The sequence below is a fragment of the Lutjanus erythropterus genome, chromosome 12 (assembly GCF_056507025.1).
Source record: "Lutjanus erythropterus isolate fLutEry1 chromosome 12, fLutEry1.hap2, whole genome shotgun sequence".
NCBI lineage: Eukaryota > Metazoa > Chordata > Actinopteri > Lutjaniformes > Lutjanidae > Lutjanus > Lutjanus erythropterus.
In genome coordinates this window covers 25,814,233-25,826,973 of record NC_139328.1, presented here as the reverse complement: position 1 = coordinate 25,826,973, position 12,741 = coordinate 25,814,233, and positions in this window count along the sequence as shown.

Below are 12,741 nucleotides of genomic sequence, written 5' to 3'. Positions count from 1 at the left end.
TGTCCTTAGGTTTGTGTCTTCACCTGCAGCTGGAGAGTAATGTCTTACATAAAAGCAAACACATTATCTTTAAGGAAATTCAAAAATCTAAAAAAAAAATTCATAATCTGCGACAATAACCCTCATTACATCTTTAATCTAGTATTTCATTTGGCAGCTTTTGCCCAAAGTTAGTGAGGTAAGTAAGTAAGAGACAGAGTAGATTGAGGTAAACCAAGTAGATTGAGGAGAAACCAGCAAAAACAAGTACCTGTACTGTTAGCCCTTACTCCATTTTCTTTTCCTCAACTCAGTTTACCTCAACCTTTATTTTGGCAACATGTTAACCTCCAAATAATATACATCTAATGTAAAAATATCTAAATTTTTGCATCTTTTGCCCACCAAACTAATGTATTACAGAACGCGGTATCCTAAAAGATGCCACCTTAGCACACTAGCTGTGTGGGACAAGTGATGCATGATACTAAATGCTAACATCACCATATACGCATGCTCATAATAACAATGTTAATATGCAGATGCAGTGGCAGTTAGTGCACTGAAAATCTGTATTCATGGAAAAGTGCAATTACTCCAATAACGTGACTCAAGTAAAAGTGAAAATTACTATCTGAGAAACCTATTAAGTATAGGTAAAAACCTGCTTACCTGCTTAATAAATAATTACTCTAATTAGTCTTTCCATTTTAATATTTTTTAGGGCTTACTGCAAATATGAAAGTAACATTAACATTGAAGTTGGCATTACATTAGGTTAACTGTTTGCAAAAGCATGTGGTTTTGCTCTATTAACATTGCACTGGAAAAAGACTGGTGGTTCAATAAAATAAAACAATGCACAGTAAAAAGTAGGTTACTGGCTCAAAAATATTAAAGAATAGAAGTACAGTTTAAAAAAGGAATGTGAAATGTACTTACTCCTAAAAAAATGTGTGCCTTTTACTGATGTTAAGCAAGTCTAATGTTTACCATGTTCACCACTTTAATTTTGTGAGTAAGCAAAACTGATAGGAATGTCATTTGTTTTGCTGGTATTTGGTCATAACGAAAAGTACTGGAAATATTTGTCCGACCAGTCAATATTTCCTCCTCCCTTCAGCCATGCAGTAAGTGTGGCTAAAACACATGAATTTACCGATAACTGCTTGCAGATATAATTGTCAGTTTCAGTGTTTTATCACTACAATCTTTGTCTGACATTATGGGTTCCACAATAACCACATTCGATGCACATGATGCAAACACAATCAGACATGGTGGCATTTTGGCTTGCAGTGGTCAGTCACCTGCCATATCAGTGCTAAAGTTTATCATATAACGTCCTCGCTGTCCCTTTATCACTCCCCTCACAAAGGGCAAATAAAGGTTGGGTATTTGATAATATAAATTATCATGGGCTGTTTACTTTAAGCTTGGTCCATCTTGGGAAGGCAGAGCTGTGCTCTCTCCCTCAATTCAGCCATATAACACCAAGCCTTCTTTTGCACCAGGTAATAAAAGCAAGCAGGGTGGGGATGTTTGTACATGAAATCTTATATTTTACAGAATGAAATGAGCTGTAATGTTGAGATACTGAACAACATCCAGCTACATTTTTCTTTCTGTTAAACTGGATTTATTTGGGAAACGTGCTTTGGAATGAAGCCATTTCAGACTGTATAGCAACATGTCTGAAAGTATGACGCCATTTGATGCCAGCTTTTAGTACATGTACTGCTTTTATGAAAAAAAAAAAAAACAGTAAGACAGCAACAAGGGATTTAAATGTTCAACCTGACGCCTGGTGCCTCACTCAATATGTGTCCTCATCACAGTTACTCATGCAGGATGAAAAGAGTTTTACAGACACTCATATGAGCAACAGAGGTCAAATTCTGTCTGGACATATTTTGTGATAAAAGGTGAAAATCTGCTATGCAGACTCTAATTAATACCTATATGATATGAAATATTGAGTTGCTTTCAGAGTGCAGGTCCCATAGGGCTCCTTGCTTGGCCACTTGCCGATCTGACACGGCTTTGCTCTTTTTGCACTGAAATGTCAATTTCTCCCCAGACCGTTTCATTAGCACACATTTTAGATGGATAGTTTGCCCTGGGTCTGCGCTCCCATCCCATCCACTTTCCTCCTCACCTCTGGGGCCAATTAGGGCGCTGGAGCTGAAAATAAATGAAACGCGGTGGCAAAACAGCGTTTACTTCAAAACCTCGCACTTAATTTGAAGATCTCTCTCTGATCTGAAGTTGAATTAGCAGGGTGATATTCCCTTTGATCTTGCAGGTTTTGCATTTGTTGCCAACTTATTGAGTGAAGACTCCAGAGGAACAGTCAGTGCTAAATGTGTGGATTCATGGGGTGCACACATACAGAGAGAGAGATACACAAAGAGAGTGCATGTACAGTGCAGACAGTCTAACACAGACGCATAATGTCTTCCCTCCCTTTACTTCAACACACACACACACACACATATGTGTATAATATAGAATATGCTCAAAGACAATGTATCATGTACGCAATCAGACATACAGTTAATGAGAGATATACACATTTTCACATCTACACTGGCCCTTCATTGACATCGCACCTGGTAGCCCCACACCCTAACCTTTCTCTCATGTCTCAAACTATAAAAGTCAAGCCAAATTTCTTCTTCAAAGCAATACTCATCCCTTTGAATAGCATTTACTCACACTCCTGTAGGTTTTAAAGGTTGTGAAAAGTTTATGCTGTAAGTCATACCTGCCAACTCTCCTGATTTTCCCAGAAGACTCCTGTTTTCCATTGCCTTATCCCTGTTTTCTCCCGGGGTCACATTTCTTCTGTATTTCTCCCTATTTATGACACATTTTCACAACTTCTTATCTTACATAAAGATTAAAAGGAAAGAGGCCCATTTTTCTAAGAGCAACCTAATAACCTGATAACCCAGAAAACAACATTTGTAAAATACAAAATTTCTGTTTTATTTAAATGCAGTTTGAAACTGGAACACTACATAAGGCTAAATGCCATGGTGCCATTGGGTTTTCCAGCTAAATGAATCATCTGCAGACATCTGTTTGCAAAAACATGCCTACATGTATGCATTTTCATTTTTTAACCAGAATGTAGGAAACATGAAATTCAATTATTTCATGGGGAGAACCCCAATACTCCCCTGCTTTGGTTTCAAAATCCTCCCTATAATTAAAAAGTAAATAAATAAATAAACATAAAAACTTAAAATATAATAATAATAATCTGGTGTATCCAGATGGAATGTCATTGGTCACTCAAAAGTGTTTTGAGATCTCAGACTAACTGACCAGCCAGATAGCCATAGCTGTTGAAATTAAATCTGAGTTTCTATAAATAATAATGTATTTACAGGAGCTGCAGCCACTATGGCTGTAGCTACTAGCTTCTGCTAGCTAGTAAGCTCATTTCGCATAGTTAGCCGTGCAGTTAGTAGCCCTTCTATCTTTGATCTTGATTGAAGGTCCACTTACTAGCTCATTCTGAGCTTTCAACAGTATTTTTACAGTTTTCCTCAGAAGAAGCATGAAGTTTGCTCATTTGCCATGGAGATAAATTAGCTGATTAAACTGCCATCTCTCATGATAGCTAATGCTATAAACTTTTAAGAGCCACTTTTAAAAATGATTTGTATTTGATCATTAAAAGACCAATTTCAGATGAAGTAACATACTTTAAACTAAGCTTAAAGGCCCAATGTGTAAGGTTTGCAGGGATTTATTGGCACAAATGGAATATAACATTTGTAAGTTTTCATCAGTGTATAAATAATTGAAAATTAAGATTTTTGTGTTTTAATAATTTGAGCATGAGCCATTTATATCTACAGAGGGCACCATTCCTCTTCCATGGATGCCATCATGTTGTACCACCATGTCTCTACAGTAGCACTAAACAGATAAACCAAACACTGGCTCTAAATACAGACTTTTGTGTTTCGTGTGTGTCTTGCAGCCACCTTAGTTGCTCTCCCACTTGTTTGGCAGGGGAGAGTGAGAAGAGGTGTTTGTAATCTGAACCCTAAAACTAAGACTTAATCCTCAAACCCTCAAAGTGAAAACTGGCCACAATTTTCAAAAATGCTCTCTCTCTCAAGTTGCCATGCCATTCTTCTGTCCACCCATTATTCTGAAACCCCAGCAGTCCAAAAAATGACCCACAGGGGTGACAGCCCATTTTCCCGACAGCCCGTTATCCCAAAAACAAACACCCCTTGCTCTGAAGGCCCATTACTCTGAAAATACACTCACCGTGCATTTGCTAACCCAAACCCTCCTAATGACTCCGACGCACACAAACCGAAGTGCAACATATTCCAACAATAGAAATGTGTTTGTAAAATAGCTTGACATGTTGTTTGACATAAAGATCAGCCTCAGGGACAGGACTGGCGGTCACTGAACTAACAACTGCATGGAGAGTGTGGGACACTGGGCCTTCAGAACATGTCCCACTGGACCACTTTCAGGCATTTTTTGAGCTATTAGGGTTGTGTATAATGGGTCTTAGGAACAATTCGCAGTCCCCACTCTTAAGGTCTAATACTAGTAAAAGAATGCAGACAAAGTCACAGATCAATAAAAGTTCCTGAGTTTATATTGTATGTAGCTTGATGTTCACTGCTTCTTCAGTTTTCACACACTCCCCAGACATACACACTCCCCTGATGCACACACACACACACACACACACACACACCGCAGACAGACAGTCACCTATGTCCGCCTGGTTAAATCTGGAGCATCGGTCGAGTGTTTGACACTAATCTGGACGAATCATCTGGACGGACGCTCGCCTGCGTACCTCAGACTCAGATGGCTCTCCTGACACACAGCCTCAGGCTCTGCTGTTTTTGTTTTGACTGCGGTAAAATTTAAAAAAGTAAAACATCACGCACACACAATGTAGCCGTGTGAGTGCCAGTGAACCACAGATTGTGTGTACATGGAAGGGGAAATCAATAACACGTGAGGCCACTGGGTTTAAAACATTATTGGCTTTGAATTCTCTTGTTCAGGTGTTGGGGCTTCTGTATTGAGCTGTTTGCTGGCTGCTAATAGTCCTCCAGTGTGTGTATGTGTGTTCTGCCACTGTGAATGTGATTGATTCCTGTTTTCAGGCCAATATATCTACGGAAAAAAAACAAAACACTTGAAGTACTGTTAATTTGACTTCTGATTACAATTAACACCCATCGGATGTCTGTATGCAATGTACTTACCTAAAAACTATATCAGTTATACTGCCATTTAACACAGTCTCCCAGAGGCTCTGCTCCTTTTGCCTCAGTCAGTGTTATACATCATATTGACCAGCAAATATACTGAAGTTTGTCACCATGAGTTTATACAGTATATACTGTAAAAAATGCACTGTTAGTGCAGAGCCAAAATATAAACCATTGGAGAATAGAAGGTAAAAACACACATCTCCACTTCTCTTCGCTTTTGGCAAAGTGTGATGATTTTTGTTGTGATTTTAAATGAAGTGATTGTGACATGATAGAGCCATGTTAAGGAACTGGTTGAATGCATTCTTTGTATGTGGGTTGTTAAAGCTGGAATCATTTCATACAGTTTTTCTCAAAATTGAACCATGTACCATTTTCATTCTCTACATTTTATTTCCGCTTACTCTCTCACCATCACAGTTTATCTTGTAACTAAAGGATGACGTATGCAGGCGCCATTAGCATGATCCTGACCCTGAGGCAGGCAGATGTTGCAACAAAAATACAGGTGCAAATGGACTCCTGCATACTGTCTAACTTGCAATATGTCATGTACTAGTGATGTTTTGGCACAAGACCTTCATCAAGCAAACCAAACCACAATCATGAAAACAAAAATACAGGAAAGATGAAACTTATTCTAAACTACATCCCCATTGTCTTTTATGCATTTACTCTCGAAAGTTGTAATATTTTATAGATTTAAGACATTCATCCATGTACCACTAAGGGGAGCTTGCGTAACACTAGTGACTCCACAGATTAAGAATATAGGATCTAAAATATTTAATTCAAGTCACTATGTGTAAGATTTAAAATGTCTCCCACCTTCAATGGTTGTATCTAGTGGCATAAGAAAGTTATGAAGGGCCCCAGTGCATGCTAGTCGCTAGTTATTAAATAAATATGCACACACACACCAGTAGGCATATATATATATTTTACCAGTAATATGTTGGATTTTACAGTCAAATGAGTTAGTCAGTCTTGATATATTGTTACATCTCAACACATGACCAAAGACTTGATAATGTCAATATATTATGAAAATACCACAGAAGAGAAGAAATTATTCACTTCTTACACAGCAGCTATGATCAGGACTCCAGGGACGACGAGGACATGGACAGGAGAAGTGTGAAGTGCGACAGGAGAGAGAGGAAGGTCAGGCGTCAGCAGTGTAGAGCTAGAATATTTTCCCATCTAACTAATTATGTGTTTATTTAAACCAAACCAGTGTCAGTAAAAAGTTGAAAGACAAACCAAGACGGTTTGGGGAGTTTTCCTTTTTTCTGTTTGAACAATATTTTTTTTTATCATTAGATTAGAAAAGCAAAGGAAGGCCTGGGCTATACTGATACTGGTTAGCATTAACTAACTTCAGTAGATATACACAGATACACAATACAGATACAATACACAGATGTTTAAACTAAATTCTGGCCATATCTTTCACATTACAGCTTTATAGTTAGGGAAAGAATTTAAAAACTATGTAAAAAATATTTAGGTTCTATCTATCTATCTATCTATCTATCTATCTATCTATCTATCTATCTATCTATCTATCTATCTATCTATCTATCTATCTATCTATCTATCTATCTGTAGGACATTTTCTCTGAGGTCTGTGGAATAAGTGAAGGCTCATATCGTGCTCTGTGAGTTCAGTATGTGGGAGGGTCTTTTTTTCCTGTTTGAGGAGCCTTCCCAGCAGCCTTGGCTGTGACCTCTAGAGAGGACGGATAATAACTTCACTGCAATGAATGTTCAAAGTTAGTTTGCCCTCCACCCACAGCAATATCTCCAATTTCTGCATTCGCTTTCAAGCTCGCACTCTCCGAGTGCCTCAGACGTTCTCACACACACACACACACACACACACACACACACACACACACACACACACACACACACACACAGTCTATCTCTGCATCTTTGTGTGTGTGCGCATCCAATCTGTCTCATTCTCCATATCTGTGTAGCTATATAAGATTCAGTCTAATCCTACACAGGACTATGTATATCTTTCCTTTCTGCATCTGTTCTCATAGCAGAAATATCAAGCCTGGAGAGTAATTAATTTAATATATGTCACTTTTATCTTGCTAATTCAGATCAATTTCACTGAAATTATGTCATATCATTTTATTTTAAGAATTACAGAATATGAATGAGGATATTTTTAAAGTTGCACTGATAAACATTGTTATACTAACAATGAATCGAAAGTGTAATGTGAGAGAAATTTTTTGCAGCGCCAAAACTGAGAAGAATCAAGCTGTTTTTGCCCTGTTCTGTATTGTTTTTAAAGCACATTTACTGTGAAGTTCAGCATAAGCAGCTTTCCAGCAGCTGCAGGCAGCTGCTTTCAACAAACAATCCTAATAAGTCCACTGTACACTACCTGCCCAGGACCAAGGAGCAGACTGACAAAATTAAACAACTAAACTAATGAAGAGAGTGGAACATGCATTAACAGCGAAACATCACATTACCGCAGTCCTGGCTTCTCTCCACCGGCTCCCTGTCCATTTCAGAATTCATTTTAAGATTTTACTGATCACTTTTACAGCCTGTCTGGGTCTGGGCCCAAGCTCCACACGACCCTGAGCCATTTCGCAGCCTTAGATCCTCAGGCAGGGCCTTTCTGGCTGTTCCAAAGTCAAGGCTTAAATCCAAAGGTGACTGTGCTTTTGCCATCAGGGCCCCTCCACTTTGGAATGACCTGCCTGAGGAGATAAGGCTTGCAAAGTCAGTGACATCTTTTAAATCACTTCGAGAAACCATTTTTATAGACTTGCATGTCGTCTCTTAATCCTTTTTAAACTTGATTTATTTATATTGACTAGCACCTGCATTCTTTTTTATTATTAATTTTATTAATTTATTTTTATTTACATGTTTTCAAGTTTCTTTCTTTTCTATCTCAGTTTAGTATCTTTTGCTTATGTTTAGTTTAACTTCAATTTTACCTTAACCATTTAATTGTTTTGCTTGTTTGGCCTCACTGTTTGGCTTTCTGTTGTTTTTTGCCTTCTGGGTATCCTGCTCCTTTGCTTTGTGTGTCAAAGCACTTGGCATACTCTGTTTTATTTTTAACTAATTTACAGCAGTTAGTATGTTTTGAAAGAAATGGAATGTTGCTCGGATAACCTTTATTATCAAAACATAAATTTAATATTTTTATTGGTTTTTATCTTGAATGTCATACCGTGTCCTGTGACAGTGTGAACTGGGATGGTGGTAAAATACTGAAGGAATGTTCATCATAGTGATCTTCATCATGATTAAGGTTGCAAAACAGCTGTAGTTTCATTTGGTTTAGGCAACAAAACTACTTTGTTAGACTTTGTTAGAGGAAAACATCATAGTTGTGGTTAAAATACAGTAAGCATGTTATGTATGTGAAGTAAGTATGGTACATGAACATAGGTTAAACACATTATGTAAATTAAAATAAGTACACATTGAACTTTGGTTTTACATGCAACTCCAACTGCAGCCTCCTGGGTAAAAGTCGTGTTTGTTTGCCCCATACATCCATCTCAGCTTCCTCCATATGCTGTCTTATCACCACACACAATACCACATTTGTTTTCCTCTATGACATTTGCACGTGAAATGACATGTCATGCTTACATAAATAAGTGGACTAAATGGCATGAAATGACATGCAAAAAGCAAAAAAGGAGATGTGACAGCACTCAAAATACTTGAGACATTGGTTTGTTATTCATTTTGGTGAAACCAGGCTGTCAATAAGAACTTTTTTTTTTTTGCTGTCCCTACAATGTCCTTGTAAGAAGAAGCATGATTAATATTTTTATTTTATGAAAAAGTTGTCAGTGAACATAATCGATGTAGCAATTATGTTCCCTTCAAAATATATTTGGTAAAAACCATTTTGGTTGTCATTTTGGAAAGAAGCAATACATTTATTAAACTCAGCAACATTAATGAACAACTCTCGAAACAGAGATTTATGATTTGACATTCCTTCAGGGTTTGCTCTTTCCACCAATTCTCCTTTCATTCAGTTTCAGTATGTACCTTGCATTCTTTATCTCTTTACATGTATATCATGCTTTCTATTGTCTTTGATCTTTGTCTCTTTGTTCTGCTGGAGTTTTAAGACAGTGCAACCACAGAGGATACTTTCAATTTCGTGTTTGATTCAGAGCAGCATTATTTCATCCAAGGTTCATCTGCTGTCACTGTCAGACTCCACATGTGCACGCCACTGAGTATGAATGGGTGGTACAAACCTGTGTTTTTCTGTTTGTTGAAATGTAGCCTGCATTGTGCACTTGGCAGAATTGTTTCTGTACAACTGTCACGCCGATAAAGTCATTGACTCGAATTAAACTGTATGAAACGACCGCAGATTGACAGGTGTTTGCCAACACAACAGTGTGCTTCCACCTGCCGCAGCCTTGCTGTAACCTTGCTAAATATTTCATATCTGCCAATATGTTTCTGTGTCACACTTTTGAAGTCGTGGCGTTGAATTTCACAGGGGTGAAATTTTTAACGGATTGTTTTTTCTTTTATTGTTTTGCTTCGCCTTTTTTCCACCACAACAATGTCAATTTAGCATGCATCGCTCATCAAAAGCAACCTTGTCTGCCAGCTGCTGAGCAGAAACCTTCTCTTTCAGAGCCTGGCTGTTGTCATACATTTAAATTATTCATCCGAATTTTAATAGACAGGAATATGATTATATAGTTTGACAATGAAGAGGAGGGGGCAGGAGAAGGGGGAAAAAATCCTCCAAAATTCATTTCAAACATTCATGCATATTTAATAGGCTGGGTGCCAAGACTTCACACAGCAGTATAATCCCAATATGCGGCAAGTCGTTATCGCCATCATAGGCAATATGCAATAATTCTGCCACTGTGCACCTCTTTGGAAGACCAAACAGTCTGGTGCTGGTGTTCAACAACCAAAAAAACAGCTTCCAAAGTCAAAACCCACAGATTCCCTCAACCACATCCGCGCACAAACACACACCCTCCTCTCAGATTTTTTTTTTTTTGATTCCTTCACTTCCTTACTTTGTACTTAACAGCACTCCAGTGCTCACTTTTGCCATCTCTGCTCTCCGATGGGTGTAAGTGGGTGATGGTTGGGCGAGGCGTCCCATCTGGTATAGCGTGTGTTTTTGCCCCTCCCTCCAACCTCTCAGCAACCCCAGCACTTCGGAGAGTGGTGACTAACAAAGTACAAATGAGGTTTTATTCGCTACTTTTTCCAAACTCTTGAGAGTCTCAGTCTCAGAAGGGAAATATTCATCAAATAACACAATGGTGAGAAGAAGAAATATCTTTTTTATGTCTTTCCCTTGTGGAAATTTTTAATTGCAGGCTCTCCCGTATCCCCAGATTGTCGAGGTGATCAGAAAATATGTCAGAGAAAGTGTTCAATAATGAAGTAGTGCCAGGAGAGCTGTTATAATACAAACACATGAAGATAGGGTGGGAGTGGAAGTGTTGGCGGTGGTACTGAGGAGGGGCGGGTGGGATGATGTAAACTCTCATGGGCTTTACCCAAAGGGGCCATGAAAAAGACTGTCATAAAAAAACAGTGGTGATAGAGGAAGAGCCAGACACAGCAATGACTTTATTTGCATTTGCGCCTTAAAAAGGTGCCTTTCTTCCAACTTAGTGTGCACTTTATGTGTGTGAGGAGGACATATGTGTGTGAGGATTGCATACAATGGGATTATGTTATGAGGATACCAAAAAAGGTAACTGCATTCCATTACATGTACAGAAAGAAATGTAATCAGATTACAGATACACTTAGTAAAATGGAGATTATTAGTAGGATTGCAGTTTTAAACAACAGCTGGACAAACTAATAAACCTAACAACAAACACTTCAGTTATTGTCAACTATTAAATTATTCTGCATCTGTTTTACAAACACAAAGGCTAACAGTACTGCATGTGTTGTGGTTGTGCTGTTGACATAACTGAGAAGCCTGATGTGCAATGGAGAGACTCTCATGTTACTTCTAGCTTGCTTGAAATGGCATATGACCGCTTAGGTAGCCCAGTATCCCAGTATTGCCCCCACCCCTTCTCTTCAGCTGTCCCTATCAAATAAAGGCAAAAGCCCAAAAATAAAACAACAAAACAAAGCAGTTGAGAGACTCGTTGCAGACATCGATTAAGGTTTACTGTAGCCAGTAGCTCTGAGTGTGGGTTATGCATCCCGCCATGCAGCTATAGCAGTCCATGGATGTAGGAAGAAAGTTTGCATTAGCTGCTTGCTCTCTCCCTCACTTGCACACACTTAAGTACTGCCCTATTCCTTGAAAGAGCTACACTATGTTAATGACAGTATGCTTCAGTAAAGTCCAATAAAATGTAATGATTAAGGCGGTCATGGTAAACCACCATTGTTGTTTTGTCACTGCAGCAAAAAAAAAAAAAAAAAAACATACTGTCACAACCCTAGTTGTTACAAATTAGTAGTAGAGAAACTTAATTTCTGGGAGACAGGGCTGATCTGGAAAAAATGTTTTCATGGAAAGATGAACAAAACAAACATTTTTTATGCAGTTATGAATCTGATTGAATGGCTCAGAATAAAAATGGATAATGGACGACTAGATCCAGCGTTTCAGGAAATGACGCAAAAATATACAATAAACTGTCAGCCACAATTCAATTGGTCAAGTGATACCCTAACAATGTGTGCAGGCATTTGCTGCTAAAATGCATCATAGAACACAAGCATCAGCTGTCATTTGAAAGCAAAAAACATGCTGGGCTCACTTCTTGGCAATACAAAGCTCAGCTGCTTAGATATGAGTTTATGAAAACAAATTTGAGTTGTACTTTTTCCTCATGTATTGTATTGCAGCTTTGCAGCTAATCCACTAAGGCTCGCCCTTAAAACTATGGGCTGTTTCTGATGGTTGAATACTTTGATGTTTTGTTTGCGATGCATTTTGGCCACAAATTTCCACATGTAACTCCAGATTTATATTTAATACACTATCAGCATCACTGCTAAAGAATATATTTCAAATTCGCTGCGAGGTACGACTGTACCATTTGCTACAATACAAATTGCGCTGCAGGTTTTACAGCTTGACTCCAATTAACGTTCACATTTACAGCTCTGACATATTTGACTTTTCTTCCCTTTATAGATTCTTTGGGTCAGAGTAAGCTGGGAGCAGATCAAACCCAGCACTTTTTAAATAACAAGGCAGAAAATTACCCTTTTCATACTCTACTGAACAAAGTAATGGTGAAATGACAAGTGGTTACCAGCCAAAGTGGTTCACTCAGAGAATATACTGTACCAGCTGTGGTTGTAATATGATAAAACTGCAAATCCATCCATTTCAAAGTCAGAAAATACAGATAATTTAAAACTCTGGAACATGTTCAATTTGTTAAAAAAAAAAAAGTTCCAGTTTCTTTTAGAGTTCAGGTGTGCTGCATGGAGATGAAATTCCTGGTTGTAC